The sequence below is a fragment of the Phyllopteryx taeniolatus genome, chromosome 13 (assembly GCF_024500385.1).
Source record: "Phyllopteryx taeniolatus isolate TA_2022b chromosome 13, UOR_Ptae_1.2, whole genome shotgun sequence".
Lineage (NCBI taxonomy): Eukaryota > Metazoa > Chordata > Actinopteri > Syngnathiformes > Syngnathidae > Phyllopteryx > Phyllopteryx taeniolatus.
This window is the reverse complement of record NC_084514.1, coordinates 14,373,284-14,389,366: the sequence shown is the minus strand read 5'-3', so window position 1 is coordinate 14,389,366 and position 16,083 is coordinate 14,373,284. Positions and strand designations below refer to the sequence as shown.

Sequence of the window (16,083 nt, the reverse complement as noted above, 5' to 3'; positions counted from 1 at the left end):
TTTTCTGAAAATGATGTTTTACTGAGAATTTGTTTCACAAAACGTATTACATATGGTTAAACGTCCAATTTCCCTCTTACTTTGATTCTAATCTTGTTACATAATTATTGTCAATATATAGTAGCAGTCGTTTGAGCAAAAAAAAAAAAAAAACAACACATCTCGATGAGGGTGTAATAATAAACTACCATAACTCAACAATATAACTTTTAAGTTTAGAAATACACCTCAATGGTTGGAACAGAATTGAATTTACAATAAAAATGTATTCATTAACTACGTTCTGATAAATAGACGAACGATTATGCTATTGATTATCTTGCATATTTTACTCTTTGGCCATATTAAATGCATGCTATTATTACTACTCTACCATGGGGATTTTTCATGGCTTTTAATAATACATTACCTGCTGCGATACCGTTAGGTACACATAGACATTAATGAACTTGTCTTTTTGAAATATATACATACAGCAGATATTAATATCAGAAAGAGGCCAAAAGAGAATGAGCACTCACTGGTGCGCCTGCACCATGTAAGGCTAGCCAATACAAAAATATCCCAAATTCTGCTTTTGTAACAGTGCATGGATTTCACATTTGTGTTAATGAAGTCATATATTTGATGGTAGTAACTCATATAATGAATGAAGATCTCAAAATATGACTTGAGCACATTTACTTGGAAGAACGGAGCATCATTAGCTTTATTCCCCATCTGTGTATCTTATGTATGCAGACACACCACTTTAATAGGGAATCGCCGCTCATCAGCTGGCGGCCTGCACGCACAGCACACGACGATCGATCGAACCGTAAAGTTCCGAGAAACGGCCAAGATGAAGTGTCCTTTGTGGCCTAAAACGAGCTCCCGTGGCGTCGGAGAATAGGGGGGGGTCCTGATTGTGGGACAGAGCCGCTTGAATGTGATGCCCTGACTTCTCTGCCGACAATCTGGGCCTCCATTGTCTCCCCTCTCTCAAAGTAGGCATCCTGTTAGATAAGATAGAGGTCAGTTGGCATCCACATGGATTCACCGCCCCAAAATCTCCTCCTCTGAGCTCAAATCCAAGACCGAATGACTCGAGGAGACATTTGTGCTCCAAACGGAGAGATTTCGGGCTCCTGAAGCCCCCACCCCCCCGGTGCGCCTTTATGCCAATGCAACACGATAGCCCCTCAGCACCTGCACGCAGGGCCTCAAAGTGTGCTTTTATTCTCCAGACCCCACTTTACGCATCTCACTTTAAACAGAGTGATCTGCGAATAAACAAAGGCAGTAAACAATGGAGTGGAGGCGATGCCATATAGGAAGAGTACACACATACGCCAACCAAATTGCGCTCAGTGTAAACTCTGAATAGGACGCCGCAGCTCTGTAAATTTACACAGACATTAAATTTGGCACTATTCGTTTTAGACATATCACGCTAAGCGGCTTTTTTTTTTTTTATAGCACACTGATCGATATCTCTGTAAAATAATCATTTTTTTTTTTTTTTTTTAACTAGCGGGGCAGTGAAATCTTTGCTTTGTGCTAAAGTCAACAGTGACTGAGTTTGAGCTCAAATAAATGCCGCGATGTCTGGAGCCCTTTGCAGAAGGCACAAGGCAAAGCTTCTACAATGGGCTCCTGCATCATGTGTGGTTCAACTGCACCCAGCGGCCGTTTGACACAGGTACGGACTCTTTTAAATTGTCTAAAGCTGCTGGAAGAACTTGTATATGTTGTGTACTCGAAGACGCTGAGGGGTAATAGGCGCCCTTGGGTGCTGCTTGAAGCGGTGGGTGATGCCGTCAATGCTCTGCAAAGCAGACGTGTTGGATTTGAGGAACAGAGCGGCGCAAAGCTGACAGGATTTGCAGCTTGTTGTACTTACGATTGCGTCTCATTGGTGGAAAAAAAAAAAATCATCAGTAACTAACGACTAATCTGATCCGTACAATGAGTTTTAAGGAGGAGTAGTTGGGAAATGCGCACTCGTTTTCGTATTTCAGAATTCGTATTCGTATTTCTTATGATATTTTCTAACATTTCAAAAATACTCTGACTATGTTTACCGGTCTGAGTCCATTTGAGCATGATTGGATATATTTCGCTATGTGTGAATGATTGACATGTTTGTTGCTCCAGACTTGCTGAAAATTACACATTATTTGCTTCAATATGTTGTCATTCTTCTTCTTCTTTTCCTATAGATACTCAAAATTGTGTGACTATAGTTTAAGATTTTTATAAATGTCACAAATATTTTCTAAATAAAAATAACACAGTGCATAATAATAATAATAATAATAATAATAACAATGTTATTGTAATAATAATAAGACTGCTATTGTAATAATAATAAGACTGCTATTGTAATAATAATAATACTGAAATTGTAATAATAATAATAATAATAACAATAATAATCATCATTGTCATCAAAATCATCATTAATCCTAATCATTATCACACTCATAATCATAATCATACTCATCGGCAATCCTAATCCTAATCCTAATCATAATGCTTGTGCTGTAAAGTTTCCCAAAGAATACATCTCATGTAGTATATTGCCGACGAGGATGCGCAGGAGATGGAAATGGCCTTTTGGAAGTTGGATGGTTCAAAGGTAACAACCCCAATTTGTAGTGAAGTGCATATATATATATATATATATATATATATATATATATATATATGGCGCATGCAGTCTCCCAGGATCCCATCCCAGAAACGGGTTGTTATAGCAACTAAATAAAGCCTGATCCAGCCTGTTGATCCCTTTACTCCGCTAACCTGATTTAGCTGCGCTTCCCATGCATTTGCATGTTTCTCGATGAAGGCCTTATATGAGACCTCACAGCTAAATAATGCAGAATGTCATGTCAGGCTTTTATTGACGGGGGGGGGGAGGAAAAACATGAATGATTACCTTGCCGCGTGTCTTTACAGACTAACATGATGGCTTCGGCTGCCAGCATCCTCCTGGTCATTGCATGCTACGAACCTCTAAAGTGAGACATTCTCCCTACAGCAATGCATTTCAATGCTCGAGCGACTTCTGTGAATGACTCAGTACATTGTAAGCCTTTTACGCACCCACCCATGGGTGTTAACTGAGTGGTGCAACGGCAGAAAATCACAGGGCATCATTTTTGGAGGGATTGTAACGAGAAAATGGAAAAGGTGCAGCAGCGGTCCGATGTGGGATGAAGAAGTGATTCGTACAACTGGGATTTTAGTCCCAAGTCCATCTTAATGCGCGTATATGAATGGGCTATCTCAGGCGGATAAACGCCTGATATTTCATATCATACCTTTCGTCTCAAAAGAGCCGCAGCCCGCCGATTGGAACACCCAAGTAGATCTGTCTCCATGGCAACAGCGGGACACCGGTCCAACAAGCTGTAATTCTGTCTCAGGCTTTTGGAGGGGAGGGACCGACGAGGCCAACTTAACTCCTCTTTCAGAAGAAATACTCCTAATCCTATATCTTAGCAAAGCAAACTGTCGTCCCTCACTATATTAAAGACGCCGCAAAGTCAAAACTCCAAGCCACCCAGCAGGCGGCCTGTCGCAGTCCAGATGCATTAAGCCTGCACTAAACCGGGAATGCATTACTTCGTTATTAGCACGCTGCTTTGCTGCGGGGAAACGTGTGTGATTTGCAAACATTTCATTATTGTCACCAACCAAAACAGAAATATCATCGAACGTTTTGAAATCTTCTCTTCAATGATGACTCTGATGACAAAACAAACGAAATATTTCTTTTCTTCATTTGGGGAACACCCTTGAAACCAAACTGTGTATTATTTAAAACAAAAATGAATAAGTCTTATGACGAATTCAAATGCAAACATTATTTGCTGCAACACAAATTTGTGCTGAACACATTTATGCCAGGATTACGAAACAATTTCCAGCCAAACCAGCCACATTTGGAAACTAAGCAAAACTCTTTCTTTGACTAATTCAATTAAAAACACGCTTCAATTGTTTTATATTTTGTAGTTATTAATATTAAGGACATTTAACACAATACATACTCTCATTTTAATTACACTTTTGGCAAATTTCAAACTATCTCATGTAGAAAAATGAGCATATATTCTAAATAAATAATTTGGGGTTTTTATGAAATAATACAGTCAATAATAATAATAATGAAAAATAATGATTATAACGATTTCCCCCTGTTTGCCCTTACTCCAGTATAAAACACAGCTTCCAACAAGACACGTATTTGTCCATCCGAATTGGGTTCAAGTCAGTTCAATCAGTTGAATTCCTCATGTCATCCCTAAAGGTAAAGCCTGATTGGGGGGACTTTGAAATTCAACAAAATCGACAGGTGTGGCATTTATTTTGAACATCCAGACGAATGAAGGGTCATCCTGAGGATGTGTTTGGATGGATGTGTGTGTTTGTGTGTGTGTTTGAAGGGCAGACAGATTGTAAAAGGGAGAGAGAGAGAGAGAGAGAGAGAGAGACAGAAAGCAAGCGAGCGAGCAAGAGAGAGAGAGCAGGATAGACAGGGTGAGAATGCGGCTGCAGACTGTGATGTGTCCGCATCTCTTCTGACAGGACTGTGTGACATTCCACTGTGGGACTCCTTCATGTCGCGGTGACGGCAAGAGAGAGAGCGAGAGAGAGAGAATGAGACAGACAGACGGAAAGAGTGAGAGAAAGAGTGCAAGAGAGAGAGAGAGAGAGAGAGAGAGAGAGAGAGAGGTCCATGAACAATGGCCATTGAGTACTGGGCGAGGTAGCAGCTGGTGGGACATGCACACAGTGACCTACAGGCGATCTATTGAGGCCAGGATGGGGCGCCTTACTCTGCCCTGCTGCCTTTATATGCCTGGAAGTGGATGGATGGTCAATGTTTGTCCTTGTGAAATATTGCGACATGCAAATCGTGTCTGTCGCCTTTCAAAAACATGGAACAACTCAGTACATCAACCCGGCGCAAAGGATGAGCCCGGACAGAGAATGGATGGTTGAACTTGAGGCACACTAGGAGAAGGTGCACACACTTCTTGCAGTTTTGTTGTTGTTGTTGTTTTTTTTCTACAGTTTCTACAGGCATTTCCCAGAAGATCTCATGTCTCCCTTTGAGATCAGACCTTGTGGACAAAGCTGACATGAAATTCTGTCAGTAGGCTGTGCTAAAAGGACACCTGCCTGGCTTGCCAAGGTTTCTTTATTCTCCTCAAGCTATACCGATGGATATTTGGGGCTTTTGGAAATGCTACCACGCATCACATTGCCATAAGATGGCCCCTAAATGCGCTGCAAAATCTCTACACGTCCCCCTCAGCTGCAATTCCAGGAAGTCAAGGCAGAGCTTTGCCAGCCAATCACGACGAAGGACACACAACTCATTAAAAGTTAATGAAACCTATAAACGTGGCGCGCCAGCGATTCATTTAAACCCCCAATCCAATCTCCTCTTCCAGTGAAGACAAACAAGCCCGTGTGCCCCCTGTGCCGTCCTCAGAATAACAAACTACGGAATATTTTGTCCTGCATATGTTCTCCTCTGCAGACGTGCGCTGTGATAGGCTATTTTACAATGGGACTTGTCCAATTTAGTGAATAGCAGATTGATGTTGTGCAGGAGGGGGATTGTGTAATCTGGGCCTGACTTGAATTCGATGCCTTTACTCCATACCGCACAGCTTGTCAGGAGCGGAGGTGGTACGTCGTTTCAACATTCATGACAATCAATGACATTCAAGTCATGTGCTCATTTTGATGCCAAATTTGTGTCGAAGCCCAGCATTATGTCGCTGTCAGAATCTATACTAATCTGTGCACCGTCAAGGCCAAATGTGAACATATAGTCCCTTCTCAAAACACGGCCACTTCTAGGTCAATTTAATAACCACGAATCAGCAGCAATAAAGTACCACTTTACAAGCGTGCAAATCCAAAGTGGGGAGCATTGCCCGCCCCCTCCTTGTCTTTCAGACCTCCGTCTCATAGCGCTTTCCTCGGGGGACTCAAATTAAATTCCCGGCATGTATAGCGCCACTGTCAGCTCACTAATGAATTCCCATACCCGAACCCGAATCAAATTAATCCCCGATTTAATCCCGTATAAATGGCCGCGTTATTTGTAATGGAAAGGCGGATGCTCAGTTGAAGGCTCGAGGAAAGCCGAGCGCTGTTCACAGGGCTGTTGAGCAGATTATGAGGAAGGATGAGGCCTGTATGTTCTCCCCACTGCAGAGTAGTCCCCTGATACACACTATTAACCCTCGCCTGCTTGACGCTGACAGAAACATCGCTGTGTTTGTCACTTAATATCCTCTCAGATTATGGAGTCAACTGCCAGATTTATTGGCGGGAGCCTGGATACCCTTATCTTGAAGTGGCCGACAGAAAGACAATGAAAGGTGCACATCCTGCAAATGATGTATTTGCGGTTGCAGTGAAATGAGCGGCGCGTTCAGGCTCGCTCCGACCTGCCAGCGGCGGACGTCAAACAGTTGTGTTTACGTAGGCATGCAAACATTGCATGAACGTTTCCTTCATATGCAAAGCTTTCGCTGAACGACTTTCAGGAGCAACTTCATATCGGTGCTGGTGTCAAAAGGTCGCAGCGGTATGCTCAAATCATTGCGGTGCTTTTGCCATGCAAATATATCGGTCCCCTCCCGACGCTGCATTTGGGTAAGAAAAGCCATTTCCAGATGGCGGTTTCAGGTTCAGTTATTGACGTGGCGCCGAGGGCTGGAAGCGCCGGGCCACTTCCTCCTTTGTTGGTTTTGGCCTCTTCGCGTAAGAGCCAACAGAGAATGGCAACACGTAGCTATGCCAACATCACGATGTTTTATATCAGCTGCATATTTCACATTCTTGTCGTTGATTCTAATATGTCAGAGGGCTCCAAAATGTAATCGACTGTGTGGGTGTCACGTGCAATGTTTTGTGGGGAAACCAGCTCAGGTATGTTACTTCTATTTTTTTCTACAGACGCAATGTTTTGTATACTATGTATACATTATTAAGTCAGCAGTTGAGAACGACAGACGGTCCTGAAGACAGTTTGGCAGTTCCGAGGACAGTTTGGAGCCTTAAAAACCTGCCCCACCAAATGTCTAAACAGCTATGGTTTATTGAGGCATCTGTAAGCTTACTCATTCCCTTGCCAAGCTTGGCTCGTGCACCTAGCGTCGTGGCGAGGGATGCAACACACACACACACACACACAAATGCACACACAGACACGCACGCACAAAAGTTTGTTGTTTGCGTTCATTCCACCCAATCTTGACAGCCGCGCTACGGCCCATCACTAGTCACAGAATTGCCCCCCATCACAACCGCTAAACACGCCATTTGTGTTGCACAAACTTCTCCCGGATGTACCCAGTACCACGTGGCCGCCGACTACGAAACGTGGGGGGCAGCGGCTGCGGGGGGAGGGGCTGCATAATTTGCGAGGAAACATTTTACCGAACATTTGGTGGTAAAAACGCCGGCGTCAGCCTCGAGGCTTAAAGCAATTAATTCAGGATCCTGACATAAACTCTCCAATCCTTTGACAGCTTGGAGCTGAAATAAAAATGCTAGTTCTCCTGGGAACGGCAGGAGATAGTCGGCTCTTTTCTGGACTGTTTGCTCACTGGCCCTGAGAGCAATCTTCGCCAGTCAGAATGAAATGCAAGGACACAAACAATGTACCGGCGAGAGAATGGGAGATGGGGAATGAACAGTTTGGACTATTTGCTTAGCAGAAGGGCAGCCACAATGGCCGGCCCATGGCTTTCCCATGCATCAAGCCTCTTAGTCTTAGGCCTCCCTTTGTTGCCTGCTTCTTCTTACTCGGCCAGATAAGAAAGCAGCTGCGCGATACTTTCAATTCCCATTAAGCGGCATACTGTATGCTCCGTTATCTGTCGACATTGTCTAATTGGACGGGTTATCGTATCTCGCTTCACCTTTTGCGTGTTCTCATTTAGGGGCTCGCTTTGCCATGAGAGGCTGCGGGAAGAAGAGGGGATAACGTCTGACCCCTCTTCTCTTCTTAGAGGAGGTAGCACAAGTCAAGCACCGAGTCGCGCTACCGATTCAAGAGAGGAGGTCTTCGCGTGAGCCCAAAACTCACACCGCAGCATCGTTAGAGTACAACAAAAGTGTACCTTGTCCCGACAACGATGTCATTTTTTACAACCACAGGCAGAAAGGCTCCAAGGGCTCTTAAGAGACGCACTCATTATACGAGCGAAGTTAGAGAGTTGGCAAACAGAGCGAGGGTAGCGCGCCACTGGATGTCAGAAGGATTCCATATTGTGCTCTTTTGTTTTGTCCTGTTGGTTTGTGTTTGCATATACATTGACCACGTCTCTCCCGCTTGTGTATTCGCTCTCCGTGCATGTAATGTTGTCTGCCTGGTTTTCCTAATGGTGGAACTCCGCTTGGGGGGGGGGGGGAAATAGCAATAGTAAATGATTCTTTAAAACCAAGCAACCAATAACAATAAATAACAAACAAACCAAAAAAAACAAAACAAAACAGCAACATCCAAAAAGAGAGAGTGGTGGGCTGTCAGTGGAGGATCAATACACATAAGACGAAGGAGCATATTCATGCATGTGAGCAGACACTTGCCTAAATACAAACACACACACACATGCCCATCCCCCTCTGTAAAGGTTGTGGTGTCAGGGACCCCCTGGGTGGTCAGAGTGGGGATGATTTTTACACAATATGATGTTGTGAAGAAAAAACAGAAAAGAGATTCACTGGCGGTTTTCACCATTCTGACCAGTGTTGGGGAGCATCTAAATAGCTGTAAGAGATTATGTAATTTATTCAAAAAAAAAAAAGAAATGAAATCAAAATGTATTTCATTGTAATCCATGACATTACCAACAACATTTTTTAATGAAATTAGAGCTGCCTTTGGAAATGTCCACCTTGTAGAGCAATCTATTAATTTGTCTGAGAACACATGCAAGAAGATTGCTTTTGAACAGATTCATTTTTTTTAAATAATTTTGGTCTTTTGTATGGAGCATTATTGTCCAAATTGTGCACATCGGCCACTTGGTCACGGGGTTGATATCACGTCTACCACATGTTTTACAGTACACACATATACGAAACCCAACAAACACATTTTCTTTAATTACATATTTACATTTCATCATGTTTTGTTATTTGTGTAAAGAACAAATGTGGGGTTCATTTCAAAATAATGAGCTATGGTTCGAACCCAATTTTTTTTTTTGGGGGGGGGAGGAAACATGTAAGGGTCCCGGTGATGCTTTTCATTCCAAATTCGAAAAGTAATCAAATGAGAAAGCATTTGAAATAGTTCAACTAGTATTACATTTTCAACGTGAACGTTTGAGCGACCCCGTTTTGGGGCGACCACAAGCATGTCAGACCTCAGGTATGACATTGTTCTTCAATGGCTCCTCGCGGGGTGGAGCTGTCAGCGTCACTGAAATAAAGCTCATTTATTTATGAGTTGGGAGGACTCGGTTTTGGACTTCGCCGAGAGCTGAGCCGCGAACTCCAGTTTCACGGGACTCCAGTTTCACGGGACAAACTTCCATCACTCCTGCAATTACGCGCACCAAAACGGTGACGCGACGTGACCCCACTCGAGCATGGGCTCTGTCAGGCTCTCTGTGGGTGGTCACAAGGCCATACGCGCGCTGCAGCAAAAGACCCCCTCTACTAATATTGCCTCAGTTCAAAGCCATATTTCAATATCATCAAATTCTACCCATGTTTAAAGATACAAATCTTACATTTGGAATCGAATTTGTGTCATATTGGCAGTTTTCTTTTGTTCTTTTGGCTTTGTTGAATGAACGGGGACCATCGCATTATTGTCTTTGTTGCTCGGTTTTACGTCATGATTTTGATATTATGAAATGCTTAACTAAATCCTAAATCACATCAAATCAACGTTTTGCCACATCTTACAAATGTATATTGAGACATAGAATATTTATGATCATACTAATATCAAATAAAATTACACTGTATTATGAAATATAAATGTGTTTGATTTCGTCATTTGAAAGATACAATTCAGTAGATGAAGTAGAAATACAAACTGTGAAGTCATATTTCAAATGAGGGAATTAATGAAGTACATTTCTGGGGTAATTGAATAATAATATTCTCACATAATAAAGATTTAATGACACAAGGTTTCTGTGTGGTGAATTAACATTTAATTTCCTAACATAATAAACGTGTAATAAAATAACATTTCTGCATAATAACACAATTGATTTCCCAATACAATAAACATGCAACCTGATGTATTTGTAAATATATTGTTATATAATATAATATAATATAATTATGTAACAACCTTTCAATTAAATGTAGCAGTAAAAGTTGTGCAACAGACAACTGTATTTGGCAAACAATTCATCCCAATATACTGTTAATTAAAATCTCCATTGAGAAACAATCGAATATTTTAGGCTCCAAAATACAGTAATTAACATTTGAAGTAATCCCGTAAAACAAATGCAACAACGTAAGACAAATTACATTTTGAAACGGGGATGCATTAGAAAATAGGTGAAAAACTGCCCGTAAAAGGTAATTTACCAGTCGTATTTAATCAAGCCAAAAATAAAGAGAAGAAAACATTGAATCAATAAACAATTGAATACACGATACACAACTGCGTTATATTGTTGCAAACGTCCGCGCTTAATAAGTGCAATGAATTCCTCCAAATACAACGATGCTCGACTCCTCCTGCTGCTGATAATAACACAATCGTTTTTGCGTCAAACCACTTGTCGTGCAATCATTTGTATTTCCCATTCTTTCAGCTCATTCGGACATGGCCGCTTGTGTGAATGTCAACACCCTGTAAACACACGCTTGAATGTGACAGGCGAGCTAACTAAACATTCCTGGGTGTTCCCAATAAAGGTTTACCACTCACCCGCTATAGGCTGCGCAAGGAACAGCCTCCTGGATATACATTTCATCTTCAATCCTTAGATAAAAGCTTCATGTATAAAAGATAGCCAACAATATAAAATAGAAATTCATTGAGCGTTTTAAAGCTATTCTCTGCAAATGAGATGGAACAACGCTGTTTAAGGATTTGGGAATTTGGGAGTATAATTCCAGGGCCAGTGCTTATCGCTGCACCCACCCACCCACACACACTATTTGAGTGTTTTGAGACGCGGGCTCCCTGAGGACGGATCGAAGGCGTCCTCGTAGAAGTGCGCGTCCCATAAATAGGCGGGTGGAATTTATCCGGAGCCTGTGTCTCTGTCAAACAGGGCTCTGCTGACTGAAGTGATCCCCACGGGCTCCCGGCAGAGGAGGGAGCGGGAAGCTGCACGGCTCACACAATGTTCCTCTCACTCGCGGCTTGTGACCGGCCCATGGCATTGGCCAGGTATGTCAACTATGTTTGCAGAGCCATCCATCACACGTGTACCTTCCCCTCCTGAAACAGGAACTGCTGTTTGACGCATACACTTGTTAAGCCCATCCTTTGACTCGCCTCGACCTAATTTATTTCCTCATAGCTCACGGCAGAATTTGTTATCACCTATGTTTTGTTCTCTATTTTGTTCCCATTGTGAGCCACACACTGAGCACGTGTTGTTAGAAACACGGGGCGCTTGTTACCAAGAGTTACAGTTTGGGTCACAGTAGTGGCCCTTATCGTCGGTGAGCAGGGTCAGCAAATAAATACTCTGCAGTGGAGTCGAACTGCGTGTAAGCAGACGCAAGATTTATGGTCGCGTGAGGATATGAGATTTTCTCACAATGAAGAGAACAATTTCAATATGGAATCCCCCAAACCACGTCCACAACACTTTAGTGAGGGCTGAGGCTTAGGCCCGTTCCATTTGGGAAGCTGCAAATCCAGGACTTTTTCAGAATTGAATAATGCATGAATAGCGATAATGCGATGCTAATCAAATTCAGGTGTATGCAAGAGGAAGTTGAATGATCCAAATTAGGAATTTTGACCCTTTTAACAAGTCTGGGGTTTCACATTGAAACTCGTGTTAATGAACAATGAACTGATTGTTAAGATTCTGGTATGAAATTCATTGTTGATTAAGGGACTGCACGACATCTCCAACTGTTGATTCAGTTTCATTTCGTTTGTTCCCTAAAGACAAAACGGCATGACGTCAACTATGAAAAGCTGCGCTACGTATTTAGACATCCACAATGGCACAACTCCTATGTCTGCTCAACAAGACAATGGCATGGAAAAAGGAGTTCAGAACATTCTTCCATTCCCTTAAATAATAATAATCTAAAAAAAAAAAAAAACCTACAATTTTGAGTCTTCCCCATTTCCCCCATTAAGAAGTCATTTTAAAAATAACGCAATAATAATAATAGCAGGATTCCACAAAAATGCATTCCAGATTTCTGTGCATGTGCTAAGAACACACCATTCAGTTTGAGTGAGTGAGTCTGGGTGAAGTTGCAAAAACTGTATTTATTCATTTAGGAAGAAGCCTGCTAATTAACAAACAGGAACATCAATGACGCTTCACCATGCTTTGTTAACAGTTGAGCCTTGTCGGAGAGCTGCAGTCCACTGAATGACATTCAGAATTCAAACCACAAATATAATGGTGATTTGGCACAGTACTGTCGAGTTTTCCTAAACATAGAAATCAAATTGCTGAAAAAAAAAAAAGATTGATAGTGCAAAACTCGCTGGAAATTGTGTGAGTGACATGAAAACCTGCCACAATGATTAAAGGCGCGTAGGCAGGTTGTTTGCCAAAGCCCAAAAGTCCGAAACGTACTTCATTCTGAGAAACAAACCCTCCATTTGTCTTTGGTGTGTGAGAGTGCAGGTATCACCGAACCAACGTTAATGATTGACTTGAGGCACAGCATGCATCCTGCTTTTTAGCGGCCTCTTCTTCTTTTTGCTCTTGTGCCATGTTTCTACCACAAAATCTGTGCGCGAACACTAGTTGGTTGACGTTTCCTACAGTATTTTTAGCACTGGGGTGAATTCGTGGTGGGATCCAGACAAACCTTTCAATAAATAAAGCCATTGGAATTTGGAGGTAAAAGGATGATAAGAGCGTTTCTGACCCTTTTATTGCAGCTTTATAAGAATGTGGTTGTGTAAACCTAATCTCCCCTTGAGATGAATTTGGCCCCATGCTTTTTGAAAAGTAAATTAATGCCCCCCACACATTTTTTTTGGGAGGCTCCACCTTTTCCAGTGCGCCCTTTGACAAGCGTGAAATTAGTCTGTGGCTCACTGACACTACAAAATTGAGAGCAAACTGAGATTAGGGCATGTTAATTAATTGGTAAAACGACGTGACTCAGTTTATTACCTCCTGCCAGTCATTGCCAGTGGTGTATTCATGACTTGAAACTTTTTTGAATTTTTTTGTTGTTGTTGCTAATTCTTTTACACTTTTTTTTTTTATATGTACTATTTTGTCTTCTCATCTCCCTTAGCTGCTTTAGTCTCGTTTGTGCTCGCTTCTCTTTGAATTTTTGAATGGCGAAGACAAATACTTTTGATCTTTTTGAATACTGTTACATATCTGCACAATATATTGTGTTTATGTTAGCCCAATATACTGTTGAGCGTACAATTATGTAGACCTATACCCTGGACAAACTTTGATCAAAAATGAATTTTCATGTCTTTTAGTAGGAAATCACGCGAGAAGGTGACAAAATACTGCAAGCAATTTGTTAAGTGATATTAATACGAACGTATTTGTTACTTTGACTATTTTTGCATTTCGACAGAAAGTTCAGTGCAAAAATTGTCATAGTCCTTCAAAATACATGTTTAGTCAATCAAAAGTAATAATCTAACGTAAAATAATATGTGCTAAGAATGCTCTTCGATGATACAAATTGCCAGCATTGTATAGAATGGCGAAAAATATCACCAGCAATGATGACTCATTTTCATTGGGTTTTAGATTTTCAAAATGATTCATATTCCTGACAATTGAGCAAATTCGATATTTGAATTGAATTTGAAAATGACGACTCCTTTTCATTAACATAGTCCTTTGCCACTTGTCAGTTCCCAGTCGCCAAATGAAAATGAAACATTTGGCTCGGGTGTAAATAACTGTGGACATCACCTGCACCTGTCAATGTTTTGTCATGTGAAATAGTTTTGAGAGAAGAATGGCCCTCCATTTCTAGGCTCAAATACGTTAGAACTGTGCTCTGGAAAATATTATTGAATGCCATGTCAAAGGAAATGAACCGACGTGTTCTTCCTGTCATCCGCAGATGGCTTTTGGCCTCTCCTTCGCGCCCGCTGTCACCACCGCGGTTCCGGCGACCTGACAGGCGATGTACTTGGCCAGATCTGCATGCGACCTGTCTGCCATATGTAATATCAAAGCCTCTGTCAGCACGGAGCTCAATGGGAACAAAAGAGAGGCCTTCATTAATGATTAACTGTTCTAAAAGCCCCGGCTTTTGTATTCCCATGGTGCCGAGGCTATCTGGCCGCCATGTGACATGCTCGCAGCGTTTTTCGAGCAGATTGGGGAAAGCTAGTGAGCAAACACAGGTGCTTTGGAGCGGCGTTGGCGACGCTGTCAGGGACAACCACAAACAAGAGCAGCTATGCCTGGCTAAATGAACCGACCCCTCCCGCCCCCCACTCCCCCAACACCCCCCATCTCCCTGTCACTGGCTAACTTGTTTGCCAGGCCGCACAGCCTTCCTCATGGAGAGTCCCTGCACCCCCACCCCACAAGTCCAATGTCCACCACAACTTCTCACACCCTCCAAAGAAACAAACAAATAAAAGTGAGGACGGCCGACCGCTTCTTTGAGGTGATGGCATTTGCGGCGGTCTTGACTAGTGGAAGAGCAAACAAATTAACGGTGTTCGAGTTTTCACTTTCCAAACCAAACTAAATGTCTTTTAGTTCAAGTGGGGCAATTCCACTGACCCCGGTGTCAACCGCTGTGTAAGGGCTTGCACGCTCATGCACTTGAAATGACCAGAACAAAATTACACACGACTCGAGTACGACTGCACACAAAGCTGGCGTATGAATTCACAGCAAAGTGACACGTCACAAACAAATCTTAATAAATAGTACTTTTTTTTATTTTTTTTTAACAGCAAAACTTGAACCGCCAGTACGGAGCAATTAACCTTTTCATCCAGACTGACTTGATTGTTCACACCGACTGAGCTCCTGTCTCGCGCTTCATTTTGATAAGACAATCTGATGATAGGATGCCGTTATCTTAACACGGCTTTCCGGGCGGGAGACAAATGAACAATGTGTGATAACGGGAACAAAAGCTCACCTCTTATTGGCCCAAGCCGCCTCCTGATGGAAAAATCACCAGGATGGAAAAGTCACCTTTTCATTTTCAATTTTCTTCCTTGGCCTTTTAAAATCAGTCATACGTTTATAATCACTTTTGTTGGTGTTTTAATTTCATGGTCTGCAATTAACTGAGCCTATAAAGCATTTATTGTCTGGAAAGATGATAAAAATGTACTTAAACAAATATTTGAAATAAACACAAGAGGAAATTAAGTTTTAAACACATGGAAGACTGATGTGCAACTCGATCAGGGGGCAGTAAAAATATAAAAAGAGTGGGGAAAAAAATGTCTATTTCGATTTGTGCAGCAGGGAAAGCTGCGCAAAGAAACAATGTGTAAGAAAAAAACAACAACTTGCAAATGTGCTGTATTATCTTGAAATAAAAATACGTCCCCTCAATGTTGTGTGTGTATCACCATTTACACTTACTGTATGCCATGCTCACTTTATTCTTCAATCCATCGATGTATATCTGTCTGATATTGGTATGATCATATTTGAAAGGGGAAGACTCCTGAAGCGACTGGCAAACGATTTCCCATGAGCGGCGATGTATTCAAAGAGGCTCGTCGTGGATTTATCTTCCACTGGCCGTGATCTGAGTCCAATGAGAGAGGAATTACAAATCCTCACTTTTAGGCTCTTTACTGTAATTCTCTGGCCAGTAAAATGCGGGGGCCCAACATCTCGAGAGGGATTTGAGACAACATCTTTGTTAGCTCCTCATTGTGTTCCGCTGAAGTCGCCCATTGGCCGATTG

The 16,083-nt window shown here is 42.0% G+C and overlaps 1 long non-coding RNA gene across 1 annotated transcript; it reads left to right on the top strand.

Moving 5' to 3' along the window:
* Positions 1-1,595: 1,595 nt before the first annotated feature.
* LOC133488301 (uncharacterized) lies at positions 1,596-15,722 on the top strand. The gene is made up of 3 exons (XR_009791608.1): positions 1,596-1,681; positions 11,277-11,395; positions 14,257-15,722. It is a non-coding gene; the product is annotated as an uncharacterized LOC133488301 (long non-coding RNA).
* Positions 15,723-16,083: the final 361 nt, after the last annotated feature.